This window comes from Heterodontus francisci, chromosome 16 (genome assembly GCF_036365525.1).
Source record: "Heterodontus francisci isolate sHetFra1 chromosome 16, sHetFra1.hap1, whole genome shotgun sequence".
NCBI lineage: Eukaryota > Metazoa > Chordata > Chondrichthyes > Heterodontiformes > Heterodontidae > Heterodontus > Heterodontus francisci.
Genome location: NC_090386.1, coordinates 6,874,841 through 6,889,473, shown reverse-complemented (window position 1 = coordinate 6,889,473; position 14,633 = coordinate 6,874,841).

Here is a 14,633-nt window from a genome sequence, read left to right as displayed (position 1 = left end):
GATATCCTGGAAACAGGGCAGTCAGTTACCCCGGAAACAGGGCAGTCAGTTACCCTGGAAACAGGGCAGTCAGTTACCCTGGAAACAGGGGAGTCAGTTATCCTGGAAACAGGGTGGTCAGTTACCCCGGAAACAGGGTGATCAGTTATCCTGGAAACAGGGCGGTCAGTTACCCCGGAAACAGGGCAGTCAGTTACCCCGGAAACAGGGTGATCAGTTATCCTGGAAACAGGGCAGTCAGTTACCCTGGAAACAGGGCAGTCAGTTACCCCGGAAACAGGGTTATCAGTTACCCTGGAAACAGGGCAGTCAGTTATCCCGGAAACAGGGCAGTCAGTTACCCTGGAAACAGGGAAGTCAGTTACCCCGGAAGCAGGGCAGTCAGTTACCCAGGAAACAGGACAGTCAGTTACCCCGGAAACTGGGCAGTCAGTTACCCTGGAAACAGGGCAGTCAGTCACCCTGGAAACTGGTTAGTCAGTTACCCCGGAAACAGGGTGATCTGTTACCCCGGAAACAGGGCAGTCAGTTCCCCTGGAAACAGGGCAGTCAGTTACCCTGGAAACAGGGCAGTCAGTTAACCTGGAAATCGGTCGGTCAGTTATCCTGGAAACAGGGCGGTCAGTAACCCCGGAAACAGGGAGATTAGTTACCCCGGAAACAGGGCAGTCAGTTACCCTGGAAACAGGGGAGTCAGTTATCCTGGAAACAGGGTGGTCAGTGACCCTGGAAACAGGGTGGTCAGTTACCCCGGAAACAGGGTGATCAGTTATCCTGGAAAAAGGGCGGTCAGTTACCCCGGAAACAGGGCAGTCAGTTACCCCGGAAACAGGGTGATCAGTTATCCTGGAAACAGGGCAGTCAGTTAGCCTGGAAACAGGGCAGTCAGTTACCCCGGAAACAGGGCAGTCAGTTACCCTGGAAACAGGGCAGTCAGTTATCTTGGAAACAGGGCAGTCAGTTATCCCGGAAACAGGGTGATCTGTTACCCTGGAAACAGGTTATTCAGTTCCTCTGGAAACTGGGCAGTCAGTTACCCTGGAAACAGGGCAGTCAGTTACCCCGGAAATAGGTAGGTCAGTTATCCTGGAAACAGGGTGATCAGTTACGCTGGAAACAGGGGAGTCAGTTATCCTGGAAACAGGGTGGTCAGTGACCCTGGAAACAGGGTGATCAGTTATCCTGGAAACAGGGCGGTCAGTTACCCCGGAAACAGGGTGATCAGTTATCCTGGAAACAGGGCGGTCAGTTACCCCGGAAACAGGGCAGTCAGTTACCCCGGAAACAGGGGAGTCAGTTATCCTGGAAACAGGGCAATCAGTTAGCCTGGAAACAGTGCAGTCAGTTACCCCGGAAACAGGGTGATCAGTTATCCTGGAAACAGGGCGGTCAGTTACCCCGGAAACAGGGCAGTCATTTACCCCGGAAACAGGGTGATCAGTTATCCTGGAAACAGGGCAGTCAGTTAGCCTGGAAACAGGGCAGTCAGTTACCCCGGAAAAAGGGCAGTCATTTCTCCCGGAAACAGGGTGATCAGTTACCCTGGAAACAGGGCAGTCAGTTACCCCGGAAACAGGGCAGTCAGTTACCCTGGAAACAGGGCAGTCAGTTACCCCGGAAACAGGGCAGTCAGTTATCCCGGAAACAGGGTGATCAGTTACCCTGGAAACTGGGCAATCAGTTACCCTGGAAACAGGGCAGTCAGTTGCCCCGCAAACAGGGCAGTCAGTTACCCTGGAAACAGGGGAGTCAGTTGCCCCGGAAACAGGGCAGTCAGTTACCCTGGAAACTGGGCAGTCAGTTACCCTGGAAACAGGATGGTCAGTTACACTGGAAACAGGGTGAGCAGTTATCCTGGAAACAGGGCAGTCAGTTAACCTGGAAACGGCAGTCAGTTACCCCTGAAACATGGTGGTCAGTAACCCTGGAAACAGATTAGTCATTTGCCCCGGAAACAGGGTGGTCAGTTACCCCGGAAACAGAGTGATCAGTTATCCTGGAAACAGGGCAGTCAGTTACCCCGGAAACAGGGCAGTCAGTTACCCCGGAAACAGGGCAGTCATTTACCCCTGAAACAGGGTGATCAGTTACCCTGGAAACAGGGAGATCAGTTACCCTGGAAACAGGGCAGTCAGTTACCCGGAAACAGGGTGATCAGTTACGCCGGAAACAGGGAGATCAGTTATCCTGGAAACAGGGCTTTCAGTTATCCTGGAAACAGGGTGGTCAGTGACCCTGGAAACAGGGTGGTCTGTTACCCGGGAAACAGGGTGATCAGTTATCCAGGAAACAGGGCGGTCAGTTCCCCCTGAAACAGGGCAGTCAGTTACCCCGGAAACAGGGTGATCAGTTATCCTGCAAACAGGGCAGACAGTTAGCCTGGAAATAGGGCAGTCAGTTACCCCGGAAACAGGGCAGTCAGTTACCCTGGAAACAGGGCAGTCATTTCTCCCGGAAACAGGGCAGTCAGTTATCCCGGAAACAGGGTGATCAGTTACCCTGGAAACTGGGCAGTCCGTTACCCTGGAAACAGGGCAGTCAGTTACCCCGGAAACAGGGCATTCAGTTACCCTGGAAACTGGGCAGTCAGTTACCCTGGAAACAGGGGAGTCAGTTATCCCGGAAACAGGGAGATCAGTTACGCTGGAAACAGGGCAGTCAGTTAACCTGGAAACAGGGCAGTCAGTTACCCCGGAAGCAGGGCAGTGAGTTACCCAGGAAACAGGTCAGTCAGTTACCCCGGAAACTGGGCAGTCAGTTACCCTGGAAAAAGGGCAGTCAGTCTCCCTGGAAACTGGTTAGTCAGTTACCCCGGAAACAGGGTGATCAGTTACCCCGGAAACAGGGCAGTCAGTTCCCCTGGAAACAGGGCAGTCACTTACCCTGGAAACAGGGCAGTCAGTTATCCCGGAAACAGGGTGATCTGTTACCCTGGAAACAGGTTATTCAGTTACTCTGGAAACTGGGATGTCAGTTACCCCGGAAACTGGGCAGTCAGTTACCCCGGAAACAGGGTGAACAGTTACCCCGGAAACTGGGCAGTCAGTTATCCCGGAAACAGGGCAGTTAGTTATCCCGGAAACAGGGTGATAATTTACCCTGGAAACTGGGCAGTCAGTTAACCTGGAAACAGGGCGGTCAGTTACCCTGGAAACAGGGCAGTCAATTATCCTGGAAACAGGGTGATCAGTTACACTGGAAGGTGGGCTGTCAGTTACCCTGGAAACAGAGCAGTCAGTTCCCCTGGAAACTGGGCAGTCAGTTACCCCGGAAACAGGGCAGTTAGTTACCCTGGAAACTGGGCAGTCAGTTACCCTGGAAACAGGGCAGTCAGCTACCCCGGAAGCAGGGCAGACAGTTACCCAGGAAACAGGGCAGTCAGTTAACCCGGAAACTGGGCACTCAGTTACCCTGGAAACAGGGCAGTCAGTTATCCCGGAAACAGGGTGATCAGTTAACCTGGAAACAGGGCAGTCAGTTACCCCGGAAACAGGGCAGTCAGTTACCCTGGAAACAGGGCAGTCAGTTATCCCGGAAACAGGGCAGTCAGTTACCCTGGAAACAGGGTATTCAGTTACTCTGGAAACTGGGCAGTCAGTTACCCTGGAAACAGGGCAGTCAGTTACCCCGGAAACAGGGCAGACAGTTAACCTGGAAACAGGGCGGTCAGTTATCCAGTAAACAGGGCAGTCAGTTATCCCGGAAACAGGGCAGTCAGTTATCCTGGAAACAGGGCAGTCAGTTACCCCGGAAATAGGGCGGTCAGTTATCCTGGAAAAAGGGCGGTCAGTTACCCCGGAAACAGGCAGATCTGTTACCCCGGAAACAGGGCAGTCAGTTACCCTGGAAACTGGGCAGTCAGTTGCCCTGGAAACAGGATGTTCAGTTAGACTGGAAACAGGGTGATCAGTTATCCTGGAAACAGGGCGGTCAGTTACCCCCGAAACAGGGCAGTCAGTTACCCCAGAAACAGGGCTGTCAGTAACCCTGGAAACAGATTAGTCAGTTACCCCGGAAACAGGGTGGTCAGTTACCCCGGAAACAGAGTGATCAGTTACCCCGGAAACAGAGTGATCAGATATCCTGGAAACAGGGCAGTCAGTTACCCCGGAAACAGGGCAGTCAGTTACCCTGGAAACAGGGCAGTCAGTTACCCTGGAAACAGGGGAGTCAGTTATCCTGGAAACAGGGTGGTCAGTGACCCTGGAAACAGGGTGGTCAGTTACCCCGGAAACAGGGTGATCAGTTATCCTGGAAACAGGGCGGTCAGTTACCCCGGAAACAGGGCAGTCAGTTACCCCGGAAACAGGGTGATCAGTTATCCTGGAAACAGGGCAGTCAGTTACCCTGGAAACAGGGCAGTCAGTTACCCCGGAAACAGGGTTATCAGTTACCCTGGAAACAGGGCAGTCAGTTATCCCGGAAACAGGGCAGTCAGTTACCCTGGAAACAGGGAAGTCAGTTACCCCGGAAGCAGGGCAGTCAGTTACCCAGGAAACAGGACAGTCAGTTACCCCGGAAACTGGGCAGTCAGTTACCCTGGAAACAGGGCAGTCAGTCACCCTGGAAACTGGTTAGTCAGTTACCCCGGAACAGGGTGATCTGTTACCCCGGAAACAGGGCAGTCAGTTCCCCTGGAAACAGGGCAGTCAGTTACCCTGGAAACAGGGCAGTCAGTTAACCTGGAAATAGGTAGGTCAGTTATCCTGGAAACAGGGCGGTCAGTAACCCCGGAAACAGGGAGATTAGTTACCCCGGAAACAGGGCAGTCAGTTACCCTGGAAACAGGGGAGTCAGTTATCCTGGAAACAGGGTGGTCAGTGACCCTGGAAACAGGGTGGTCAGTTACCCCGGAAACAGGGTGATCAGTTATCCTGGAAACAGGGCGGTCAGTTACCCCGGAAACAGGGCAGTCAGTTACCCCGGAAACAGGGTGATCTGTTATCCTGGAAACAGGGCAGTCAGTTAGCCTGGAAACAGGGCAGTCAGTTACCCCGGAAACAGGGCAGTCAGTTACCCTGGAAACAGGGCAGTCAGTTATCTTGGAAACAGGGCAGTCAGTTATCCCGCAAACAGGGTGATCTGTTACCCTGGAAACAGGTTATTCAGTTCCTCTGGAAACTGGGCAGTCAGTAACCCTGGAAACAGGGCAGTCAGTTCCCCCGGAAATAGGTAGGTCAGTTATCCTGGAAACAGGGTGATCAGTTACGCTGGAAACAGGGGAGTCAGTTATCCTGGAAACAGGGTGGTCAGTGACCCTGGAAACAGGGTGATCAGTTATCCTGGAAACAGGGCGGTCAGTTACCCCGGAAACAGGGTGATCAGTTATCCTGGAAACAGGGCGGTCAGTTACCCCGGAAACAGGGCAGTCAGTTACCCCGGAAACAGGGTGATCAGTTACCCTGGAAACAGGGCAGTCAGTTAGCCTGGAAACAGGGCAGTCAGTTACCCCGGAAACAGGGTGATCAGTTATCCTGGAAACAGGGCGGTCAGTTACCCCGGAAACAGGGCAGTCATTTACCCCGGAAACAGGGTGATCAGTTATCCTGGAAACAGGGCAGTCAGTTAGCCTGGAAACAGGGCAGTCAGTTACCCCGGAAACAGGGCAGTCAGTTACCCTGGAAACAGGGCAGTCAGTTATCCCGGAAACAGGGCAGTCATTTATCCCGGAAACAGGGTGATCAGTTACCCTGGAAACAGGGCAGTCAGTTACCCCGGAAACAGGGCAGTCAGTTACCCTGGAAACAGGGCAGTCATTTCTCCCGGAAACAGGGCAGTCAGTTATCCCGGAAACAGGGTGATCAGTTACCCTGGAAACTGGGCAATCAGTTACCCTGGAAACAGGGCAGTCAGTTGCCCCGCAAACAGGGCAGTCAGTTACCCTGGAAGCAGGGGAGTCAGTTATCCCGGAGACAGGGTGATCAGTTACCCTGGAAACAGGGCAGTCAGTTATCCCGGAAACAGGGCAGTCAGTTATCCTGGAAAAAGGATGATCAGTTACCCTGGAAACTGGGCAGTCAGTTAACCTGGAAACTGGGCAGTCAATTACCCAGGAAACAGGGCAGTCAGTTACCCCGGAAACTGGGCAGTCAGTTACCCCGGAAACAGGGTGATCATTTACCCCGGAAACAGGGCAGTCAGTTCCCCTGGAAACAGGGCAGTCAGTTACCCTGGAAACAGGGCTGTCAGTTAACCTGGAAACAGGGCAGTCAGTTATCCTGGAAACAGGGCGGTCAGTTACCCCGGAAACAGGGCAGTCAGTTACCGTGGAAACAGGGGAGTCAGTTATCCCGGAAACAGGGTGATCAGTTATCCTGGAAACAGGGCAGTCAGTTAGCCTGGAAACAGGGCAGTCAGTTACCCCGGAAACAGGGCAGTCAGTTACCCTGGAAACAGGGCAGTCAGTTATCCCGGAAAGAGGGCAGTCAGTTACCCTGGAAACAGGGCAGTCAGTTATCCCGGAAACAGGGCAGTCAGGTACCCTGGAAACAGGGTATTCAGTTCCTCTGGAAACTGGGCAGTCAGTTACCCTGGAAACAGGGCAGTCAGTTACCCCGGAAACAGGGCAGTCTGTTACCCTGGAAACAGGGCAGTCAGTTATCCCGGAAACAGGGCAGTCAGTTACCCTGGAAACAGGGCAGTCAGTTATCCCGGAAACAGGGCAGTCAGTTACCCTGGAAACAGGGTATTCAGTTACTCTGGAAACTGGGCAGTCAGTTACCCTGGAAACAGGGCAGTCAGTTAACCTGGAAACAGGGCGGTCAGTTATCCAGTAAACAGGGCAGTCAGTTATCCCGGAAACAGGGCAGTCAGTTATCCTGGAAACAGGGCAGTCAGTTACCCCGGAAATAGGGCGGTCAGTTATCCTGGAAACAGGGCGGTCAGTTACCCCGGAAACAGGCAGATCTGTTACCCCGGAAACAGGGCAGTCAGTTACCCTGGAAACTGGGCAGTCAGTTACCCTGGAAACAGGATGGTCAGTTACACTGGAAACAGGGTGATCAGTTATCCTGGAAACAGGGCGGTTAGTTACCCCGGAAACAGGGCAGTCAGTTACCCCAGAAACAGGGCTGTCAGTAACCCTGGAAACAGATTAGTCAGTTACCCCGGAAACAGGGTGGTCAGTTACCCCGGAAACAGAGTGATCAGTTACCCCGGAAACAGAGTGATCAGTTATCCTGGAAACAGGGCAGTCAGTTACCCCGGAAACAGGGCAGTCAGTTACCCTGGAAACAGGGCAGTCAGTTACCCTGGAAACAGGGGAGTCAGTTATCCTGGAAACAGGGTGGTCAGTGACCCTGGAAACAGGGTGGTCAGTTACCCCGGAAACAGTGTGATCAGTTATCCTGGAAACAGGGCGGTCAGTTACCCCGGAAACAGGGCAGTCAGTTACCCCGGAAACAGGGTGATCAGTTATCCTGGAAACAGGGCAGTCAGTTACCCTGGAAACAGGGCAGTCAGTTACCCCGGAAACAGGGTTATCAGTTACCCTGGAAACAGGGCAGTCAGTTATCCCGGAAACAGGGCAGTCAGTTACCCTGGAAACAGGGAAGTCAGTTACCCCGGAAGCAGGGCAGTCATTTACCCAGGAAACAGGACAGTCAGTTACCCCGGAAACTGGGCAGTCAGTTACCCTGGAAACAGGGCAGTCAGTCACCCTGGAAACTGGTTAGTCAGTTACCCCGGAAACAGGGTGATCTGTTACCCCGGAAACAGGGCAGTCATTTCCCCTGGAAACAGGGCAGTCAGTTACCCTGGAAACAGGGCAGTCAGTTAACCTGGAAATAGGTAGGTCAGTTACCCCGGAAATAGGTAGTTCAGTTATCCTGGAAACAGGGTGATCAGTTATGCTGGAAACAGGGGAGTCAGTTATCCTGGAAACAGGGTGGTCAGTGACCCTGGAAACAGGGAGATCAGTTATCCTGGAAACAGGGCGGTCAGTTACCCCGGAAACAGGGTGATCAGTTATCCTGGAAACAGGGCGGTCAGTTACCCCGGAAACAGGGCAGTCAGTTACCCCGGAAACAGGGTGATCAGTTATCCTGGAAACAGGGCAGTCAGTTAGCCTGGAAACAGGGCAGTCAGTTACCCCGGAAACAGGGTGATCAGTTATCCTGGAAACAGGGCGGTCAGTTACCCCGGAAACAGGGCAGTCATCTACCCCGGAAACAGGGTGATCAGTTATCCTAGAAACAGGGCAGTCAGTTACCCCGGAAACAGGGCAGTCAGTTACCCTGGAAACAGGGCAGTCATTTCTCCCGGAAACAGGGCAGTCAGTTATCCCGGAAACAGGGTGATCAGTTACCCTGGAAACTGGGCAATCAGTTACCCTGGAAACAGGGCAGTCAGTTGCCCCGCAAACAGGGCAGTCAGTTACCCTGGAAACTGGGCAGTCAGTTACCATGGAAACCGGGGAGTCAGTTATCCCGGAAACAGGGTGATCAGTTACCCTGGAAACAGGGCATTCACTTATCCCTGAAACAGGGCCGTCAGTTATCCCGGAAAAAGGGTGATCAGTTACCCTGGAAACTGGGCAGTCAGTTAACCTGGAAACAGGGTAGTCATTTACCCCGGAAGCAGGGCAGTCAGTTACCCAGGAAACAGGGCAGTCATTTCTCCCGGAAAAAGTGCAGTCAGATATCCCGGAAACAGGGTGATCAGTTACCCTGGAAACTGGGCAGTCAGTTACCCTGGAAACAGGGCAGTCAGTTACCCCGGATGCAGGGCAGTCAGTTACCCTGGAAACTGGGCAGTCAGTTACCCTGGAAACTGGGCAGTCAGTTATCCCGGAAACAGGGTGATCAGTTACCCTGGAAACAGGGCAGTCAGTTATCCCGGAAAAAGGGTGATCAGTTACCCTGGAAACTGGGCAGTCAGTTACCCGGGAAACAGGGCAGTCAGTTACCCCGGAAGCAGGGCAGTCAGTTACCCAGGAAACAGGACAGTCAGTTACCCCGGAAACTGGGCAGTCAGTTACCCTGGAAACAGGGCAGTCAGTCACCCTGGAAACTGGTTAGTCAGTTAACCCGGAAACAGGGTGATCTGTTACCCCGGAAACAGGGCAGTCAGTTCCCCTGGAAACAGGGCAGTCAGTCACCCTGGAAACTGGTTAGTCAGTTAACCCGGAAACAGGGTGATCTGTTACCCCGGAAACAGGGCAGTCAGTTCCCCTGGAAACAGGGCAGTCAGTTATCCTGGAAACAGGGCGGTCAGTAACCCCGGAAACAGGGTGATCAGTTACCCCGGAAACAGGGCAGTCAGTTACCCTGGAAACAGGGGAGTCAGTTATCCTGGAAACAGGGTGGTCACTGACCCTGGAAACAGGGTGGTCAGTTACCCCGGAAACAGGGTGATCAGTTATCCTGGAAACAGGGCAGTCAGTTACCCCGGATACAGGGTGATCAGTTATCCTGGAAACAGGGCGGTCAGTTACCCCGGAAACAGGGCAGTCAGTTACCCCGGATACAGGGTGATCAGTTATCCTGGAAACAGGGCAGTCAGTTAGCCTGGAAACAGGGCAGTCAGTTACCCCGGAAACAGGGCAGTCAGTTACCCTGGAAAGAGGGCAGTCAGTTATCTTGAAAACAGGGCAGTCAGTTATCCCGGAAACAGGGTGATCTGTTACCCTGGAAACAGGTTATTCAGTTACTCTGGAAACTGGGCAGTCAGTTACCCTGGAAACAGGGCAGTCAGTTATCCCGGAAACAGGGTTATCAGTTACCCTGGAAACAGGGCAGTCAGTTATCCCGGAAACAGGGCAGTCAGTTACCCTGGAAACAGGGAAGTCAGTTACCCCGGAAACTGGGCAGTCAGTTACCCCGGAAACAGGGTGATCAGTTACCCCGGAAACAGGGCAGTCTGTTATCCTGGAAACAAGGCAGTTAGTTATCCCGGAAACAGGGTGATAATTTACCGTGGAAACTGGGCGGTCATTTACCCTGGAAACAGGGCAGTCAATTATCCTGGAAACAGGGTGATCAGTTACACTGGAAGGTGGGCTGTCAGTTACCCTGGAAACAGGGCAGTCAGTTACCCTGGAAACTGGGCAGTCAGTTACCCCGGAAACAGGGCAGTTAGTTACCCTGGAAACTGGGCAGTCAGTTACCCTGGAAACTGGGCAGTCAGTTCCCGCGGAAACAGGGCAGTTAGTTGCCCTGGAAACAGGGCAGTCAGTTACCCCGGAAACATGGTGATCCGTTGCACTGGAAACAGGGAGATCAGTTACCCTGGAAACAGGGCAGTCAGTTACCCCGGAAACAGGGCAGTCAGTTACCCGGAAACAGGGTGATCAGTTACCCCGGAAACAGGGAGATCAGTTACCCTGGAAACAGGGCTTTCAGTTATCCTGGAAACAGGGTGGTCAGTCACCCTGGAAAAAGGGCGGTCAGTTACCCCGGAAACAGGGCAGTCAGTTACCCCGGAAACAGGGTGATCAGTTATCCTGGAAACAGGGCAGTCAGTTAGCCTGGAAACAGGGCAGTCAGTTACCCCGTAAACAGGGTAAGTCAGTTACCCTGGAAACAGGGCAGTCAGTTATCCCGGAAACAGGGCAGTCAGTTATCCCGGAAACAGGGCAGTCAGTCACCCTGGAAACTGGGCAGTCAGTTACCCCGGAAACAGGGTGATCAGTTACCCCGGAAACAGGGCAGTCAGTTACCATGGAAACTGGGCAGTCAGTTACCCTGGAAACAGGGAAGTCAGTTACCCCGGAAACTGGGCAGTCAGTTACCCCGGAAACAGGGTGATAAGTTACCCCGGAAACAGGGCAGTCAGTTATCCCGGAAACAGGGCAGTTAGTTATCCCGGAAACAGGGTGATAATTTACCCTGGAAACTGGGCAGTCAGTTACCCTGGAAACAGGGCGGTCAGTTACCCTGGAAACAGGGCAGTCAATTATCCTGGATACAGGGTGATCAGTTACACTGGAAGGTGGGCTGTCAGTTACCCTGGAAACAGGGCAGTCAGTTACCCTGGAAACTGGGCAGTCAGTTCCCCCGGAAACAGGGCAGTTAGTTACCCTGGAAACTGGGCAGTCAGTTACCCTGGAAACTGGGCAGTCAGTTCCCCCGGAAACAGGGCGGTCAGTTGCCCTGGAAACAGGGCAGTCAGTTACCCCGGAAACATGGTGATCCGTTGCACTGGAAACAGTGTGGTAAGTGACCCCGGAAACAGGGCGGTCAGTTACCCTGGAAACAGGGGAGTCAGTTATCCTGGAAACGGGGTGGTCAGTGACACTGGAAACAGTGTGGTAAGTGACCACGGAAACAGGGTGATCAGTTATCCTGGAAACAGGGCGGTCAGTTACCCCGGAAACAGGGCAGTCAGTTACCCCGGAAACAGGGTGATCAGTTATCCTGGAAACAGGGCTGTCAGTTAGCTTGGAAACAGGGTAGTCAGTTACCCCGGAAACAGGGCAGTCAGTTATCCTGGAAACAGGGCAGTCAGTTATCCCGGAAACAGGGCAGTCAGTTGTCCCGGAAACAGGGTGATCAGTTACCCTGGAAACAGGGCAGTCAGTTACACCGGAAACAGGGCAATCAGTTACCCTGGAAACAGGGCAGTCAGTTATCCCGGAAACAGGGCAGTCAGTTAACCTGGAAACAGGGCGGTCAGTTATCCAGTAAACAGGTCAGTCAGTTATCCCGGAAACAGGGCATTCAGTTATCCTGGAAACAGGGCGGTCAGTTACCCCGGAAATAGGGCGGTCAGTTACCCTGGAAACTGGGCAGTCAGTTACCCTGGAAACAGGATGGTCAGTTACCCTGGAAACAGGGTGATCAGTTATCGTGGAAACAGGGCGGTCAGTTACCCCGGAAACAGGGCAGTCAGTTACCCCAGAAACAGGGCGGTCAGTAACCCTGGAAACAGATTAGTCAGTTACCCTGGAATCAGGGTGGTCAGTTACCCCGGAAACAGGGTGATCAGTTATCCTGGAAACAGGGCGGTCGGTCAGTTACCCCGGAAACAGGGCAGTCAGTTACCCCGGAAACAGGGTGATCAGTTATCCTGGAAACAGGGCAGTCAGTTACCCTGGAAACAGGGCAGTCATTTCTCCCGGAAACAGGGCAGTCAGTTATCCCGGAAAATGGGTGATCAGTTACCCTGGAAACTGGGCAGTCAGTTACCCTGGAAACAGGGCAGTCAGTTACCCCGGAATCAGGGCAGTCAGTTAACCTGGAAACAGGGCGGTCAGTTATCCAGTAAACAGGGCAGTCAGTTATCCCGGAAACAGGGCAGTCAGTTATCCTGGAAACAGGGCATTCAGTTACCCTGAAATAGGGCGGTCAGTTATCCTGGGAACAGGGCGGTCAGTTACCCTGGAAACAGGAGATCTGTTACCCCGGAAACAGGGCAGTCAGTTACCCTGGAAACTGGGCAGTCAGTTACCGTGGAAACAGGATGGTCAGTTACCCCGGAAGCAGGGTGATCAGTTATCCTGGAAACAGGGCGGTCAGTTACCCCGGAAACAGGGCAGTCAGTTACCCCAGAAACAGGGCGGTCAGTAACCCTGGAAACAGATTAGTCAGTTACACTGGAAACAGGGTGGTCAGTTACCCCGGAAACAGGGTGATCAGTTATCCTGGAAACAGGGCGGTCGGTCAGTTACCCCGGAAACAGGGCAGTCAGTTACCCCGGAAACAGGGTGATCAGTTATCCTGGAAACAGGGCAGTCAGTTAGCCTGGAAATAGGGCAGTCAGTTACCCTGGAAACAGGGCAGTCAGTTACCCCGGAAACATGGCTGTCAGTTACCCTGGAAACTGGGCAGTCAGTTACCCTGGAAACAGGGGAGTCAGTTATCCCGGAAACAGGGTGATCAGTTACCCTGGAAACAGGGCAGTCAGTTATCCCGGAAACAGGGCAGTCAGTTATCCCGGAAAAAGGGTGATCAGTTACCCTGGAAACTGGGCAGTCAGTTAACCTGGAAACAGGGCAGTCAGTTACCCCGGAAGCAGGGCAGTCAATTACCCAGGAAACAGGGCTGTCAGTTAACCCGGAAAGTGGGCAGTCAGTTACCCTGGAAACAGGGCAGTCAGTCACCCTGGAAACTGGGCAGTCAGTTTCCTTGGAAACAGGATGGTCAGTTCCCCTGGAAGCAGGGTGATCAGTTATCCTGGAAACAGGGCGGTCAGTTACCCCGGAAACAGGGCAGTCAGTTACCCCAGAAACAGGACGGTCAGTAACCCTGGAAACAGATTAGTCAGTTACACTGGAAACAGGGTGGTCAGTTACCCCGGAAACAGGTTGATCAGTTATCCTGGAAACAGGGCGGTCGGTCAGTTAGCCCGGAAACAGGGCAGTCAGTTACCCCGGAAACAGGGTGATCAGTTATCCTGGAAACAGGGCAGTCAGTTAGCCTGGAAACAGGGCAGTCAGTTGCCCCGGAAACAGGGTGATCAGTTACCCTGGAAACAGGGCAGTCAGTAATCCCGGAAACAGGGCAGTCAGTTATCCCGGAAAAAGGGTGATCAGTTAACCTGGAAAATGGGCAGTCAGTTAACCTGGAAACAGGGCAGTCAGTTACCCCGGAAGCAGGGCAGTCAATTACCCAGGAAACAGGGCAGTCAGTTACCCCGGAAAGTGGGCATTCAGTTACCCCGGAAACAGGGCAGTCAGTCACCCTGGAAACTGGTTAGTCAGTTACCCCGGAAACAGGGTGAACATTTACCCCGGAAACAGGGCAGTCTGTTACCCTGGAAACAGGGCAGTCAGTTAACCTGGAAACAGGGCAGTCAGTTATCCTGGAAACAGGGCGGTCAGTTACCCCGGAAATAGGTAGGTCAGTTATCCTGGAAACAGGGCGGTCAGTTACCCCGGAAACAGGGCAGTCAGTTACCCTGGAAACAGGGGAGTCAGTTATCCTGGAAACAGGGTGGTCAGTTATCCTGGAAACAGGGTGGTCAGTTACCCCGGAAACAGGGTGATCAGTTGTCCTGGAAACAGGGCGGTCAGTTACCCCGGAAACAGTGCAGTCAGTTACCCCGGAAACAGGGTGATCAGTTATCCTGGAAACAGGGCAGTCAGTTAGCCTGGAAACAGGGCAGTCAGTTACCCCTGAAACAGGGCAGTCAGTTACCCTGGAAACAGGGCAGTCTGTTATCCCGGAGACAGGGCATCAGTTATCCCGGAAACAGGGCAGTCAGTTACACTGGAAACAGGGCAGTCAGTTATCCCGGAAACAGGGCAGTCAGTTACCCTCGAAACAGGTTATTCAGTTACTCTGGAAAATGGGCAGTCAGTTACCCTGGAAACAGGGCAGTCAGTTACCCCGGAAACAGGGCAGTCAGTTACCCCAGAAACAGGGCGGTCAGTAACCCTGGAAACAGATTAGTCAGTTACACTGGAAACAGGGTGGTCAGTTACCCCGGAAACAGGGTGATCAGTTATCCTGGAAACAGGGCGGTCGGTCAGTTACCCCGGAAACAGGGCAGTCAGTTACCCCGGAAACAGGGTGATCAGTTATCCTGGAAACAGGGCAGTCAGTTAGCCTGGAAACAGGGCAGTCAGTTACCCCGGAAACAGGGCTGTCAGTTACCCTGGAAACTGGGCAGTCAGTTACCCCGGAAACATGGCAGTCAGTTACCCTGGAAACTGGGCAGTCAGTTACCCTGGAAACAGGGGAGTCAGTTATCCC